The 17,099-nt window shown below is 39.7% G+C and overlaps 1 protein-coding gene, 1 non-coding gene and 1 pseudogene across 2 annotated transcripts in view; 1 reads left to right on the top strand and 2 right to left on the bottom strand.

Annotated features, from left to right (window-relative positions):
• Positions 1–801: 801 nt before the first annotated feature.
• The window catches only part of XIAP (X-linked inhibitor of apoptosis), a 34,397-nt gene continuing 18,099 nt past the window's right edge, over positions 802–17,099 (top strand). Inside the window, exon 1 of the mRNA XM_069463301.1 lies at positions 802–1,008. The gene's annotated coding sequence lies outside the window, so the exon portion shown is untranslated. The remainder of the gene's footprint in view (positions 1,009–17,099) is intronic.
• On the bottom strand, positions 13,081–13,142 carry LOC138379323 (U7 small nuclear RNA). The gene has a single exon (XR_011232092.1). It is a non-coding gene; the product is annotated as a U7 small nuclear RNA (small nuclear RNA).
• LOC138378887 (partitioning defective 6 homolog beta pseudogene) lies at positions 14,381–15,876 on the bottom strand (annotated as a pseudogene).

Raw genomic sequence — 17,099 nt, 5'->3', positions numbered from 1 at the left:
TGCTTTCTTTCTCCTCTATTAATTTTCCTGTCCCTTCCCAATCCTAACCCCCTCCGACCCCCAGGGTCTTCCTTTCTTGTCATTCCTTTCATCCTTACCTCCTTGGAAACAGATCCGATCCTAATCTCAGTTCTCGCATTTATTAGCCACGTGATATTGGGATAATTATCCTCTCTGGACCTCAGTTTCCTCTGTAAAATGGGTTTAATAAGAGAGTGCCTATTTTACAAGGTTGTCAAAATTACAACAAAGAACACGTTATATGGCTGGCACAGTACCTGGTCTACAGTAAGAACTCAATATTTGCGCTCCATCGTCTCGCCTTGTTTTCATTCTTTTACCTTTATTCCCCTACTCCTCAACCCCAAAGCCTAGCAGGTAAAAACCGTGGGAAAAACCACCCTCCAGGCTAAGAGAGGAAACGCTCGAGCTGGGGGCGGGGACTACTAGGTGCCCACTGCGCATGTGCCGCGCTCGGTCAGGTTCAGGTTTCCAGCTGGGGGAGCGGCGGGGTGGGTAAGACGGCCTCCTCTTTTCTGGCTGCCCCCTTTCCGGCTCGGAGAAGTGGCGGGACCTTGGCAGCTCCCGGAGCGGGCGCGGCTCTAATCGAGGGACGCCGGGGCCCGAGTGTAAGTTCAAAAATGGCGGAGGCGGGGGAAGAAGGAGGGGCTTTGCAGGGCTGGAGGCTGACCTCCCGGCAGAGGCGTGGGAAGGATACTGCCGGGGCCCAGTGGCGCGGCCTGGGCTGGGAGACAGACGGACCGCGCCCGCTGTGTCCTTGGAGTCCCTGACGTGGGTGTACTTCGGGTTTCCAGACTCCGGGTTTCTCCAGGGGATGGGCCGGCTGGTGGAGGCACGTGAGGGAGACGCGGGGACTTCCGTTTCCTTCACCTAGGCAGGGGCCCGGCCGAGGAGCAGAGTTGGCATTTCCAGATTGGGGCTCGGACAGCCCCTCCTTCGGGACCGAGCCGATTGCCGCGGGCGGTTGGGGCCAGCTCTCTTGGCGCGGTGGGTACAGCTTGTGCGCTTTTCCTCTCCCCCTTTTCCGTCCTCTTCCCTCCCCTCCCTTTTTCTCCCCTCCACTCCTCACGGGCCCGGCGCTGCTGGGGAGGGCGGGAAGGCCGCGCCCGCCTGGCGGGGATGGCCGGGCCGGGGCTCCTAGCCCAGGTTACCGGGACTGCAGAAGGAAGGCGTGGGTGGGTGGCTGGCTTCAGGCCCGCAGGACTGCCTCCCTAAATCCCGTGACACCTAAGGTAAATCGAGTCAAATAACTTTTTTAAAAAATATGATCAAATGGATTCCTCCCCACCCCCATCTAATACCTGTGGCATGTACGGAGCTGGGTGGAGCGTATATGGATAGGGCGTGTGAAATAGAAAGAATAGGGGCCAAAGAGCTTCCCGAAGAGGAAATTAGCTAGTAATTCTTTCCAAGCTTTGCTGCCCTAGTCACCTCCCCAGCATAGTCTGTAAAACAAAATGTCAGTTTGGCTTTCAGTTTCATTATTTTAACTCAATAATACACTTAAATTGTTTTCTTTTCGGGATGGGGGGAGTGGGTTATTGCTGAAACTAAGCAATAGCCCTCTCCACTTCCAAAAAAGAAAAACGTCAATCAAAGCTTTGTAAAAACCTATCGGATTTTAGTAATCTACTACTTTGCCTTCACATATACTTATGTCCCTAGTTTTATCACAACTGTACCTTCATAGTTAATGACTCATAGAAATTCACTCTAGTAAGACTATAGATTTCAGTAGTGCGTCTTCTTCTCCTTTTTCCTCAATAACATTTGTTACAGCCAGTTCAAGAGAACACTGTTACAGACGGCCATCTTAGAATTATAACATTTTAGAGTTGGAAGAGGCCTTAGTTCAACCCTGTTATTTTACAAAAGCAGAAACAAGGGCTCAGGATATTTCATGGCTTGCCTAAGGCTACTCAACTAGTTAGATTAGAACCCAGGTTGTCTGATTCCTTGCCCACCACTCTTTCTGTGCTCCATATAGCCTCTAAGCACGAAAATGAAATGTATTCAATTCAAAACACATTTCTGAAGAGTATAATACTTTGTGCCATTAATTGTGCTATCACTTTTGATGTATTTCAGTGTATTTAACATGCTTATGAAGTGCTTGAGATTCCCCCCCATTCAAGAAGTGACAACAGTTTAGGTTAAAAAGATTTATACACACATGCACATATACATATGCATACTTGTATTTGTCCAGATAATTTCTTTAAGAATACACAAGAAAAATGTTAACAGTGGTTACTTACGGAGAAGAGGGATGAGAGACTTTACTTTGTACTTCATATGTGGCTTCAGGTACTGTTTGAATTTCTTACCATAAACAAGTATTGATTTTATAATTAAAACAAATTTTCAAGTTCACACACACATATATGTATATCAACATTAAAAGGTATATACCAGTGGTATGCACATGTACTTATATACATATATGTATTTATACATTAGTGGTTTGTACTGTAAAATCCAGTGTGGTTCATGTCAGCTCAGCTGACAAAGCAGGCCTGACTGTTGGATACTCATGTTTCTCCTTTGGTTTTCTTTTATTGCTCTCTCCTAATGTAAAATGGTAAAAATTGTATGTTACTAGCCTTTATGTATATTTAGAAAATGTGCTAAGTTTTTTGATTATTGAATAATGTAGCAAACTATAACACATTCAGAATGTCAAATTTGACACAATGAAAAAGTGTATTATAGAATATTTGTGGATAAGAATCATTTTTTAAAAAAGTTAAGATTAGAAAGGTCCCCAGCGATTAGGAGTTCAGCTCTCTTGTTTTTACGAATAGGTTAAGACTCAAAGAAGAAAAAGTGAATTGCCCAGCATTGTATATCTGATTATTAACAGAGCTTGGACTGGAGCCTAGCTTCTAGTCCAGTGCCCCTTGTACAACACCTGTAATTTTATTGCTTTCTCGTGCATTCGATGATTCCAACTAGGCTAACAAAGTAATGCTGACTAAAGGTTAGTCAGGCCCGTTTCAGTAAGAATTATTGTAGTGAATGTACCAGTTAATTAGTATAGTGCTTGAAATATTTTAGTAACATTAATGTTCTCCTTACATTTTGTTGTAAACATGAATTTGTTTAGTAAATCCTCTGTTTATATTTGTAAATGCTTAGAGACACCAAATGTAAAATAATGAGATTTTTCACTGTTTTTATTTGGTCTAATATTTAAGTGTTGTAGCTAGTGCTAGTAGGGAAACAAAAAGCTATGGTTTACAAAATAAACATTTACTGAATACCTACTGTGTACCAGGCATTTTACTATGTGGTAGGTTTCCGAAGATGAATATGGCAAAACAGATGTCCTTGGTCTTTAGAGGCTGGGAGATTATCATGAGCTGTCAGTTCTCAAGCTTTGTCTCTGTGGGCTAATCTGGTAATAGTATTATAAAATGTAATCTGTTAGCACTGTTTAAGGTCATTGTGTGAGTAGATTTGAGGAGGCAAAAAGTAGTGGTAAAATAAAAAAATGTTAAATTTAACAAATATCATTTTTCTATCTTAGAGGTCATATGGTACAGTGGAAAGAGCCCTGGATTGGATGCCATGGGACCTGGGTTCTTGTCTTGATTTTGTTTACAGTTAGATGTGGGATTGTGTCTCTAGGTGCTTCCATATTTCCTTAATTTTTTCACAACTTTTTTGATATGTTTATTGATTCAAAACATAAAAAGGATATTTTGAATATTTTAAGTTATAAAAGAGATGTGTTTATTATAGAAAATGTATAAAACTTGAAATAGAATAAAGAATTAGGATCGTGTTGTATATAGATTGTTTTAATCCTTTTTCTCCCATTCAACATAGGAAATGCTCGACATTCTGTAGTGAGCATTTCCTATGTCATGTAAACTCTTTTAAAATATAGTTTTTATTTATCCTGCATACTCTTTTATACTATAGTTTCTTCATCTGTAAAATAACAAGTTGGCCTAGTTGACTCCAAAGATTCAAAACCCTTTATAATAGTTTTAAAGACTGATTATCTCAGATTTTATCAAGGACAGAAATCTCATATAACAATCCCAAGTCTGTTTGGAATAAACATCTCAAAGGGACAAGAAATTAAGAACAAGATTGAGATATAAACCTTATGGTTTATACCTTCATTTATTTTTAAATTTCACATGCTAAGTACTTGAATTTTTTTTGTTTGTTTGTTTTTTAAGACAGAGTCTCGCTTTGTTGCCCGGGCTAGAGTGCCATGGCGTCAGCCTAGCTCACAGCAACCTCAAACTCCTGGGCTCAAGCAATCCTTCTGCCTCAGCCTCCTGAGTAGCTGGGATTACAGGCGTGTGCCACCATGCCCGGCTAATTTTTTCTATATATTTTTAGTTATACAGATAATTTCTTTCTATTTTTAGTAGAGATGGGGTCTCGCTCTTGTTCAGGCTGGTCTCAAACTCCTGACCTCGAGTGATCCTCCTGCCTCGGCCTCCCAGAGTGCTAGGATTACAGGCGTGAGCCACCACGCCCAGCCATTTGGCACTATATTTTACAATATTATTTTGTAACCAGCTTTTTTCACTTAATACAGCATCATGAATGTATGTCCATGTATTTGAGTATTCTTCTACAACCTGAGTTTTTAATGGCTGCCCGGTGTCCCAAATTACCATAGTACTATTCTCTGTTTTTTGTGTGGTTGGGTTTTTTTTTTTTTTTTTTTTTTTAAGAGACAGGGTCTTGTCTGTCCCCCCAGCTGGAGTGCAATGAAACCATCACAGCTCACTGTAACCTCAAACTCCTGGCCTCAAGCTATCCTTCTGCCTTAGCCTCCCAAAGTGCTAGGATTTGAGATTATAGGCATGAGCCACCACACCCAGCCAGTACTGTCCTCTTTTGTTGAATATTGAGGGTTTTTTTTATTTTTGTAGGTAGTACTTTATTGAACATCCTTATATACATTTTAAAAAGAATTATTTATTTTTAGAGACAGGGTCTCACTATGTTGCCCAGGCTGGACTAGAACTCCTGAGCTCAAGCAATCCTCCTGCCTTAGCTTCTCAAGTAGCTGGGAGTACAGGAGCAGGCCACCACACCCTGAACATCTTTATATATACATTTTAAAAATACATCCCTGATCATTTCATTAGAGGATATGCTTAGAACTAGAATGGGTGGTTCAAGAGGTAATCATATTTAAGACTTTTAGGACATATTACCAGATTACCTTCTAGAAAAGATAGACCAATTTTTAGTTCCACTAGGGAGAGTTCCTATTGTCCCATACCTTCCCTGCTGCTATGTTTTTATTGTTGGTAGTGATGGGTGATCTTTGCCAAATGGGATAAAAGTGGTATCTTTCAAAATGTTTATTTCTTCGGTTACTCATTTAACATTTTTGTATATGTTGACCATTAGTATTTCCCATTTGTAAATTTGTCTATTTTCTGTCAAGGTGTTGATCTTTTTCTTAAGATTTATAAGCGTATTCATGCTTCTTAAGACTATTATTGGCCAGGCATGGTGGCTCATGCCTGTAATCCTAGCACTCTGGGAGGCTGAGGTGGGAGGATTGCTTGAGCTCAGAAGTTTAAGACCAGCCTGAGCAAAAGCGAGACCCCATCTCTACTAAAAATAGAAAAATCAGCTGGGCATCATGGCAGGCACCTGTAGTCCCAGCTACTCAGGATTCTGAGGCAGGAGGATTGCTTGAACCCAGAGTTTGAGGTTGCAGTGAGTGGTGATGATGCCACTACACTTTACCTGGGGCAACAGAACGAGACTGTCTCAAAAAAACAAAAACAAAAAAAAGACTATTATTAGTCAAAAACAAGATAGATTAAAAGGAGGTGGTGATAGGACACACTTCTGTTTGAGGCCATTTATTATTGGTGCTAAAAGCAAATATGATGTAAGCATGCTTAAATAGAAGGATGTTCAAACACCAACATTGTTCATAATAGTAAAAAAGTGTTAGCTTTCTAAATGTCCAGCAATCATGGTACATAACTGTATATAGAATATGTTAACATTCATGTTTTTTCAAATGCTCACACATGCTTGTTAAATTCATAGAACATCTCAGGGAGAATATACAAGCAACTGGTAAGAGTGATTGCTTCTAGGAAGGGGAGATTTCAGGTACAGGAGTGGAATCGATGCAGCTTTTTTACCTCTTGAATTGTTTGTGTATATTGTCTCCTAAAAATATATATCGAAAATTAATGTTCAGTTTGGGATTGGTAAGGTTATGACACATTCATAGAGTTAGGTACTAGTCATCCATTTAAAATAACAGTCTAATCCAGATAAATATTGATGTCAAAAGGTGGTTATGATATATTATTAAATTTAAAAAAGCAAGTTATAAATTACTATGTACAGTAAATCCCTTTTGAAATATGTATAACATGCATGTGCACAGAAAAGGTTCTTGAAGGGTATATACTGAAGTGTTCAAAGCCTGGGTAGTAGAGTCCTTTTCCTCCCCTTTTAAAAAGGGCAACAGTTTGTTTTTGTTTTTTTTTTTTCCTGCCTGCTTTGGTTTTGGCAAAGGTTTTGATCTGGGCTCTGAATAAGCATAAATGGTATTAATCTGTGTCATGGTTCTACAGTTTTGACTGTAGATGGTTTGTTTTAGAATCAAAGACTACTAATGATCACTGTAAAATTTCTTAAATTCTGGGTGGGATGTGGTGGCTCACCCCTGTAATCCCAGCACTTTGGAAAGCCAAGGCACGAGAATTGCTTGGGACAAGGAGATCAAGACCACCCTCAGCAACATAGTGAGACCCTGTCTCTACAAAAAATAGAAAAATTGGCCAGCCGTGGTGGTGTGCACCTGTCGTCCCAGGTACTTGGGTGGCTGAGGATGGATGGAGGAGTATGACTTGATCCTGAGAGTTCGAGGCTGCAGTGAGCTATGATTATAAGACTGCACTCCAGCCTGGGTGACGGAATGAGACCCCATCTCTTAAAACAAAACAAGTCTTACGTTCTGAACAGTTTTCAATGAAATGGAATGGGGTATAATAGTGATTAGTAGTGAATTCTTGAACATGGAACCTGTATATTATTCATACGGAACATTCTTTTGGGGAACACAGTCCCATAATTTGTTTAAGAAACGATGAGGGGATACATTAGGCTGTGTCTATCCTGAGGGAACTGTGCCTATGGAGTTAATTATGATAAATAAATTTGCAAATATTGGGGAGGGGTGTCTGTACACAAATTTAAATACTACTATGACTTTCCTAAATTAAGTATAGAACATGCAATTGATAGTCCCTTTTTTGATTTTTAGTATACCCTTTCAAGTGTTTGCAGAAGTAGGTTTAATGATCAAGCATATATTGTGTGTAGCAGTACTGTATGTAGCAGTATTAGTCACTTTATGTTATTGACTGAGCTTATGGGCTAAATGCTCATTAATGCCATTCAGTTATTTGAATGACTCCAGTGCTTAATTGTAGGGACAGAACTTTTTTGTTTGCTTTATACATGTGTATTTATTTTTAATTTTTTTATTGTATACATTTAAGTTGTACAACATGATGTTTTGATATACATATACACAGTGAAATGAATGCTACAGTCAAGCACATTAACATATCCATCATCTCACATAGTTACATTTTTTGTGGTAAGTGTAGGAAGTAATTTTTTTTTTTTTTGAGACAGCATCTCCCTCTGTTGCCTGGGCTAGAGTGCAGTGGCATCATCACATCTCACTGTAACCTCAAACTCCTGGGCTCAAGTGATCCTCCTGCCTGAGCCTCCCCAGTAGCTGAGACTGCAGGTGGTGTGCCACCACGCCTGGCTAATTTTTTCTTTTCTTTTGTTCTTTTTTTTTCAGGCTAGTCAAGTGAAACACTGGCTAATTTTTTCTATTTTTTTGTAGAGATGGAGTCTCGCTATTGCTCAGACTGGTCTCAAACTCTTGACCTCAAGCAATCCTCCTGCCTCATTCAGCTTCCCGGAGTGCTAGGATTATAGGCATGAGCTACTGCACTGGGCCTTGTGGTAAGAGTAGGAAAGAACTTTTGGTTTGACTGAATAACCTCAAAACTATGCTATTGACCGTTTAACTTAAAAGGAAGTATCTTTCATGGTTTGAAGAACTTCCATAGTGTAAATGAACAATCTGAATAAAAGTTGAGTTTTTATGTTAATATATCATAGTGTAAAAAGCTGAATTTTAAAAATTATGCTCTTTTGTTCAGGGTATATCGTTTTAAAAATTTAACTTTTTTAAAAAAATTATTTTTAAGTCTAGTCAAGTGAAGCAGTGGGAATGGACAAGGCACAAAGGAATCTGTAACTGGTTGTGATCAGTTAGTTGTAAATACCACTGTACTCAGACCAGCCAAACAATTTCAACTTTTTATACTATGATTTATTGACATAGATACATTTCTTAGATACAGCAACGAAATATACTTTGTATATCAAAACCCTGTGTCTAAGCAGGGAGCTGTCTATGATTAATACTTTAAGATAATTAAAAGAGGGATTGACCTCCACTGGGTCAGGGAGAATGTTGCTTATTTGAAGAGTATTTCTACCCTGTATCTTCTGTAGGTGAAAAAGGAGACTTATGCGAAAAACTTGTAGCATTTCTACAAAGAATAAGTAAAAAGAGAATGTGTGCCGGGCGTGGTGGCTCATGCCTGTAATCCTAGCACTCTGGGAGGCCAAGGCAGGAGGATCACTTGAGCTCAGGAGTTCGAGACCAGCCTGAGCAAGAGCAAGACCCTGTCTCTACTAAATACAGAAAAATTAGCCGGGTGTGATGACTCGCACCTGTAGTCCCAGCTATTTGGGAGGCTGAGGAAGGAGGATCGCTTGAGCCCAGGAGTTTGAGGTTGCAGTGAGCTATGATAACCAGGGCCACAGAGAAAGACTGTGTCTCAGTCAATCAATCAATCAAATGCAACTGAACAACCTTAAAAAGAATGTGGATAAATTTTATTTTTTAATATTCATTTATTTATGTGGCTTGGCATGCTGGCTCATGCCTGTAATCCTAGCACTTTGGGAGGCCAAGGTGGGAGGATCGCTTCAAGTCAGATTTGAGACCATCCTCAGCAAGAGTGAACCCTCCGTCTCTACTAAAAAATAGAAAGAAATTAGCCGGGGTGTGGTGGCACATGCCTGTAGTCCCAGCTACTCTGGAGTTTGAGGTTGCTGTGGGCTAGGTTGATGCCATGGCACTCTAGCCTGGGCAACAGGGCAAGACTGTCTCAAAAAAAAAAAAAATTACTGATGTATGTACATATGTATGAGACAGAGTCTTGCTCTGTCATCCTGGCTAAAGTGCCGTGGCATCATTGTAGGTCACTGCAACCTCAAACTCCTCGGCTCAAGCGATCCTCTTGCCTCAGCCTCCTGAGTAGTTGGGACTACATGTACATGCCAGGACGCCCAGCTAATTTTTCTATTTTTAGTAGAGATGTCCTGCCTCAGCCTCCCAGGGTGCTAGGGTTACAGGCGTGAGCCACCTCGCCCAGGCTTAATTTATTTTTTGTTACAAATATATTAATACATGTTTGGTGAGGGGGCAACAGAAGACAGAGAATTGGTGCTGTACACAGCTGGTATACTTGGAGGCTGAATGAGATAAATTTTAAGTTATGATGTTTTTGGTTAACACATATAAATGTTATTTTAGTATAGGTTTTTATCACTGAAGAATTACATTGTTTGCATAGTATGCATGTATTTCCTATTTTATGTATTTCCTATTTTGGTCACATTTCCTATGAACAATGGCATATTAATGATTTTTAGTACTCACAGTGGTCCCAAAAGTCCAGGCGAGGTGGTGGGTGGTGTGTGGGATAACAGTAGTGGCCCAATAGAGGTGGTTCAACATTCATTCTTTTGCCTAATATTTATTAAGCACTATTGTGTGTCATACATTGCTGTAGGCATTGGAAATACAAATGTAATAAGACACAGTCCTTGCCATAAGGGACCTTCAGTCTAAAAAGGATACACACACACATACATATATATGTGCATGCAAACATATACACATGCAGGAATTATTAAATCTTGTTTTAGTACAACGTGGACCATCAGCAAATAAATATATGTATTCTGAGTTTAAACAGATGCCTTTATTTAATTACACAATGTATTTTAGTCAGCATGATAGTAATAGAGGGGGAACTAGTAGAGTTATATTACTTGCATAATTCCTGTCATATTTTTAACATCATTGTGTTAGTTTTCTTGGGCTGCCATAGCAAAGTACCATAACCTGGATGGCTTAAAACAGAAATTTATTCTCTCACAGTTTTTGTAGGCAAGAAGTCTGAAATCAAGATATCAGCAAGGCCATACTCTCTCTGAAAGCTTTAGGTGGGGGGACCTTTCGTGCCTTTCTCTTAGCTTCTGGTATTGTCATTGATACTTGGTGTTCCTTGGATTGTAGATGCATCACACCAGTTTTTGTCTGTCTTCGCGTGACTGTTTTCCTTGTGTGTCTGTGTCTCTTCTTATAAGGACACCAGCCATACTGGATTATGGCCCACTCTAATGATCTCATCTTAACTTGATTACATCTACAGAGACCCTGTTTCCAATAAGGTCACATTCATAGGTACCAGTGATTAGGACTTCAATGTATCTTTTTGAGGGACACATACCAATCATTTAATTCCTCTTTGTACTATGTCATAAATATAGTTACTTAAGAAATACTTTTTGATGATGAGAGGCGAAGCCCTTGGTTGCAGGAATAATGTTAAGTATTTGTAGTTCATTAAATGAGCCTGTAGTGATTGAATGAATTTCATCTAGACATCAGAAGGGTGAAAAACAGATTGCGGAGATCTATGAGCTCAATAGAGAAAAAGACCCCAGTAGTAGATATTAATACTTTGTTAAGAATAGTGATTAGTTACCCAGTGCTATTTTGACTTCTAAAAAGCATTTAGTGGGTATTTATAATAGTTAATTTTCAGTCACCAGAGATACTAGTTAGCCATTTTAAATAATTAGATTTATATTAATCTTCAGCATCAAAATTATTTTTTTCAGTGTCTGGTACACATATGAAAACTATTTTTTCTAAGATGCTGTGATAACTGAAACTCATGATATTATGGATTGTTTTTAAAAGTTGCTTAAACCAGTAAAAATTGACTCTTCTATATCTTTTTCTTAAATTACTTTAATCTTTATTTCAAGTAATACAGATTTTTATTAGGAAACTTAATACTTAAATACATTTCTGAGTAGCATTCTGATATTAAATCTTATATAAAATCTTTTCCTACACGGGATATTTTTTCTATTGCTTTAGCATTAGAGTGTTTTTTTTCCGTTTAATCAAGACTTTATTTCTTAATATATTTTTACCATATAGAGAAAATCTTCGAAATTGAGTCATTTGACTCTTCATTGTTTTAATAGCACACAACTGTTATAAAACCATCCATACTAGTCCTACCATAAAATTAATAAATAGCTTCAGGGGAATTATCCATAAACCATAGGGAACTTAAGTGCTTCGTAATATTCTTTTTAAATTTTTTTGAAGAGATGGGGGGCTGTGACGAGGGGTGTTCAGTTGCCTTGTTTGTTTTTGTTGAGACAGAGTCTCACTCTTTTGCCCTGGGTAAAATGCAGTGGCATGATCATAGCTCACTGCAACCTCTAACTCCTGGGCTCTAAGCAATTGTTCTGACTCAGCCTTCCGGGTAGCTGGGACTACAGGCACCCATGCCATAATGCCTGGCTGGGTTTTTTTTTCTTTCTTTCTTTTTGATAGAGATGGGGTCTCACTCTTGCTCAGGCTAGTCTCAAACTCCTGAGCTCAAGTGATCCTCCCGCCTCGGCCTCCCAGAGTACTAGGATTGCAGGTGTGAGCTACCGTGCCCACCCTGTAATATTCTTAATTTCTATATATAAGCATACTGTATCACATGTGCACATTGTACAATGATAAATACCAAAGAAATCAGGCAAAGAATGAAAGCAGCCTTACTTTTACTTTTTCTAAGTGGATGAATGGGAAATAAACAGCATAATGAAAATAATATGGATACACTCTACTCCTCAATAGTAAATACCACATATTTACCCGAAAATTAGGCAGTATTCCTAGAATAATCCCATTAAAGAGAATCCAAGGGCTGAGTGTGGTGGCTCAGGCCTGTAATCCTAGCACTCTGGGAGGCCAAGGCGGGATATTAGCTTGAGGCCAAGAAAAAATTAACTGGGCATGGTGGCGCATGCCTGTAGTCCCAGCTACTCTGGAGGCTGAGGCAGGAGGATCACTTGAGCCTGGAAAGCCCCGGAAGTTCCAGGTTGCAGTAAGCTATGATGACACCACTCCACTCTAGCCCTGGTGACAGAGCAATACTCTGTTCTGTTCCCCCACCCCAGCAAAGAAAAAGAATACAAGATTTTTGTATTTAAAATGTACACAAGTTTTTCCTATGTGTAAAAATCTTTTTATCTTGGTATATTTTGTATCCAAAACCTTCATAGTAGTTGAATACATTAAAAGAGTACAATATAGGCCGGGCGCGGTGGCTCACGCCTGTAATCCTAGCACTCTGGGAGGCCGAGGCGGGTGGATCGCTCGAGGTCAGGAGTTCGAGACCAGCCTGAGCAAGAGTGAGACCCCGTCTCTACTAAAAATAGAAAGAAATTATATGGACAACTAAAAATATATATATACAAAAAAATTAGCCGGGCATGGTGGCACATGTCTGTAGTCCCAGCCACTTGGGAGGCTGAGGCAGTAGGATCGCTTAAGCCCAGGAGTTTGAGGTTGCTGTGAGCTAGGCTGACGCCACGGCACTCACGCTAGCCCGGGCAACAGAGTGAGACTCTGTCTCAAAAAAAAAAAAAAAAAAAAAAAAAAAAAGAGTACAATATACATATAGACACACAAAGGGAATGCTTTTCAGTAAGATTGGGAATAAGAACGAGGATTAAAAAAGAAAGTCTCTTATATTACCAGAGTCAATGAAATTTAACTGCTTTTTAAAACAATTTATACCTGTTTAGAATTTTGAAATTAGTGGGTTTTTTGTTGTTGTTGTTGTTTGTTTGTTTTTTTACATGGGTGGGGGTATCTTCCAGTGAGGACCGGAAAACCTGCTAGACAAATTCTAAAAGCTGTAACACTTGGAATTAGTTTTAAGTATATAAATTATAGGATGGACAAACACCACTGTGAACAAGTGTCATAGAATTTCATAATTCAGGAACATAGCTTCAGTGCTTCATAACATGGAAAACAACTCCTAAAAACAGCCAATTGTTTTGATTTCTCAGAAATTAGGAAGAAATGCATTTCAGAATGTTATGTTAAAATTGGCAACAGATGAACATGAATAAATAAAAATACTGGGGATGTAAGAACTGAGGTCCTCAGAGTACCAAAAGAGAGAATCAAACAGTTTCACATTAGAATTTAAAGAATGTGGTTAAAGGAAAAATTAACTGGGTTCTACGCAACAAGTTAAACATGTAACCACTTCAAACAAATAACTTTGTCCTGTCACGTAGTTCCGAAAATGTACTGTAACATCCCATTTTCCATATCAAAAGCACATAACTTCATGAGCAAAAGCCCCTTTATTTTAGACTTAAAATCACCTCTGATCCACCAAAGTTTATGTTAACATTTTATCAAACTTCTATTTTAATAACATTTTAACAGCTTTGTTGAGATATAATTCACACACCATAAAATTCATTTAAAGTGTACAGTTCAGTGGTTTTTAGTGGTTTAGAGTTGTGCAGTCATCACCACAATCTAATTTTAGCACATTTTCCATTACTCCAGAAAGAAACCTAGTAACCATTTACAGTCACTCTCATTCCCCTCCCCCCGAGCCCTAGGCAACCACTAATCTACTTTTGGTTTCTATTTATTTTAATAACATTTTAAACTTGCAATATTATTCGCTTGCCTATTCTAGGTCATTGGCTCAGAGGTTTAAAAGCCCTTAAGTTGGCCGGGCGCGGTGGCTCACGCCTGTAATCCTAGCTCTCTGGGAGGCCGAGGTGGGCGGATCGTTTGAGCTCAGGAGTTCGAGACCAGCCTGAGCAAGAGCGAGACCCCACCTCTAAAAATAGAAAGAAATTATATGGACAGCTAAAAATATATATAGAAAAAATTAGCTGGGCATGGTGGTGCATGCCTGTAGTCCCAGCTACTCGGGAGGCTGAGACAGGAGGATCGCTTGAGCCCAGGAGTTTGAGGTTGCTGTGAGCTAGGCTGACGCCACGGCACTCACTCTAGCCTGGGCAACAGAGTGAGACTCTGTCTCAAAAAAAAAATAAATAAATAAAAGCCCTTAAGTAGCCAAATTTACAAGTCCTATGACATCCTCACTCAGAAAACATTTAAATGGTGGTTTCATGATGCTATGATTGGTCCATCTTCCAAGAGTTTTTGATTTGGAGCATGTGTTTCAAATTTTGTGTTTGTGCCACTTGCTAAGCTCGCTTAATTAGAAGGAATAAAATCATTCTGTCAAGACTCAAAACTAAGTTCTATTTGTGTTAACAATTCCAGGCTTTTGGTAGTAGAAACAGCTTTCTTTAGCAATCTTCTGTGGAACACCATTATCTTCTATAATAATGTCACCTTCATCGCTGTCTTCATCCTTTGGCTCAGAATATGATCCAATCTGCTGTGCATAGCAAAGAAGCCTATTATAAGCAGATTGGCTGGAGCTGCCAGGAGTCTGTTCCCAGCAAGATTATTCTCCAGGTTTGCTGGTCTCACCATTATGATGAGGTTGCTGCTGTTTGCAGTCATCATGTCTGTTACTTGATCCAGATGCTTCCCTGAAACTTGTGTACCATCAACTTGTAAAACTTCATCATTAACAGTGAATAGTCCTGTGCCGTGAGCCAGACCTCCTGGAACAAGCCAGGATATAAAGATCCCCCGGGATGTTCTCTAAGCCTTGTGGTGTCTCCTTTAGGTTGGAACCATCCCAGATATAGAGTTCTAGGGACTGTTTAGTGTGGTGTTGGTAAAGATGAACCCTGAGATGAATTTCTGGGAGAACATCCACATCTGTAATAGATGACACAGGTCTGAAGTCTTGGGGGGGGGGGACATACCAGTGAATAGATGTGGGCTTTTTCTGTGGTTGACAGACACAATGCATCAGTTAAAACATTTTTCTTCTCTATTAGTGTGTCTGTACCAAAGGCACTGTTGCCTCCTGCCTTCTTTTGTATAAAAATCCTAAGCAGTGGGTTGGCTGTTGAAATAGCTTTATCATAATCATCATCATCATTATTTATAGGTTATATGTCTTCCTGAATGTCTGGATAGCCTACTAAAATGTCAACATTAGGTATCTTATGAACAAATTGCAGTAATCCGTAAAACTCCTCAAAATTTCCAAGTTTTATCCTTTCTAGAGAAAACCGGCGAAATTCATCACCAAACCTCTTTACCCCCAGGATACCCCAGCAGCTGCTGCCCACCCAGTGCCACTGGCCACCATGCTACAGCTCTGGCTACGGCTCCTGCAGAGCGCGGGGCTGCCCCTCTGGAGCGCCATGTGTTTGGCCTAAACACCCACAACCTGAGACACATCTGCGGAGGCGGCTCTGGTCTGGGCGCCAGGCGGTGGGTTGGAAGGAAGCCCCCTCCCTCTGAGCCCCGGCTGTTGGGAGTGGGGTGTGGGCAAAACATCACCCACCTTCTGGCTCTCCTCTGTCCTCCACCCCCACCCCACGACTGGATGCCTGACCCAGCCCAGCGGCGTCAACTTGAGAGATTTTAAGTGACAATATTATTAAAGACATTTTGGAGGAAAAGATCACCTGTAATCCCACCACCTTAGCATATTTTTCCAATTTATTGAATATTACTTTTCGGGGCTTGCCCATGAGTATATGTTTTCATGCTGTGGCTGTCTAGTGTATGTTCTATTTTATATCCTTTTCTCCATTAAAATAACCTTTATTCTTCATGTTTGAAAAGCTTAATAATAAAAAGCTGGGAGAAACAAACTTTCGTGTTGTATGCAGATACCAGGTAGGCAGGGTTTATGTGTGTTTATCTCTGCCCCTATCCCCATTCCCATATTCTCACTAGATTAGCAATCCACCACCTCTCCTTGGCACCTGCCAGTGGCTCTCTTTATATAGTTGACTGAGCTAAACGTGTGTGCATGTATATTTTAAACCCTCACAACATACCATGATCTTAAAGTCTTCCAAACTCCTCATATAAACAAACATGTGCCATTCCTTGCTGGTCCTTTTTGTGCCATTGTTAGCTTCCTAGTGCTATTTTCCCCAACGAGATTCCTGACTTCTTGGCCCCTTATGCCAAAGCTTTCTTTACATCCTTCTTTCTGTGCCTTCCTGCTTTTCTGCTTACCCAGTACAAAGCCTGAATTTGCTTTCACAGAGAAGCCTTAAATTATCTCAGCATACTTTATTGCATTCAGACCGTTTCATATCCAAAGCCTTTTTATCACCCTTCCCCAATATTCATACCCTATTTTCCTCTATATTCACAATTCCTGTGCTCCATATATACTTATTTTCTACAATATCATTTCCCCACCTTCATTTCACTTAGATCCTAGTTTTTTTTTTTTTTTTTTTATCTTCTCCTATCCCTTTCTTGTGGTGCCTTCCTTCAACCCCAGAATGTCTATCTTTTGTCAGTGATCTTTCTCCCTTTCACTCTTAACCTCTCCGGTAATTCTGTTTTCCCACCCTTCTCCAAAGGCTGACACTCTGATAATGTATATGTAGTGTTCAGTTGAGTGCTTCTGAATAGATACCTGCTGTTCAAAACAATGAAATCTGAACTATTAGCATGGAAATAACCTCTGAAGATGAGGTCTCCACTTGAAAGCTTTAAATAGAGATTCTTCTGCTCATGTTGAATGATGGGGTTTTATCTAATATTATCTGAAATGGGGTAACTACTTGAACCACACAAAATAATCACCACTGTGAAATGAGAATGTATCTTTGATTTTTACACTTCTATTTTGATTGACCAGAGAAATAAAACGTACCACCTCAGAGAAGATAATTTTCATGTGTTTTGGATTATATTGATCATGAATTCTTCAGGATAATTATAGACTTGG

This window comes from Eulemur rufifrons, chromosome 30, assembly GCF_041146395.1.
Source record: "Eulemur rufifrons isolate Redbay chromosome 30, OSU_ERuf_1, whole genome shotgun sequence".
Classification (NCBI taxonomy): Eukaryota; Metazoa; Chordata; class Mammalia; order Primates; family Lemuridae; genus Eulemur; species Eulemur rufifrons.
The sequence above is the reverse complement of the archived record's forward strand: the minus strand, read 5'-3'. Positions and strand labels throughout refer to the sequence as shown.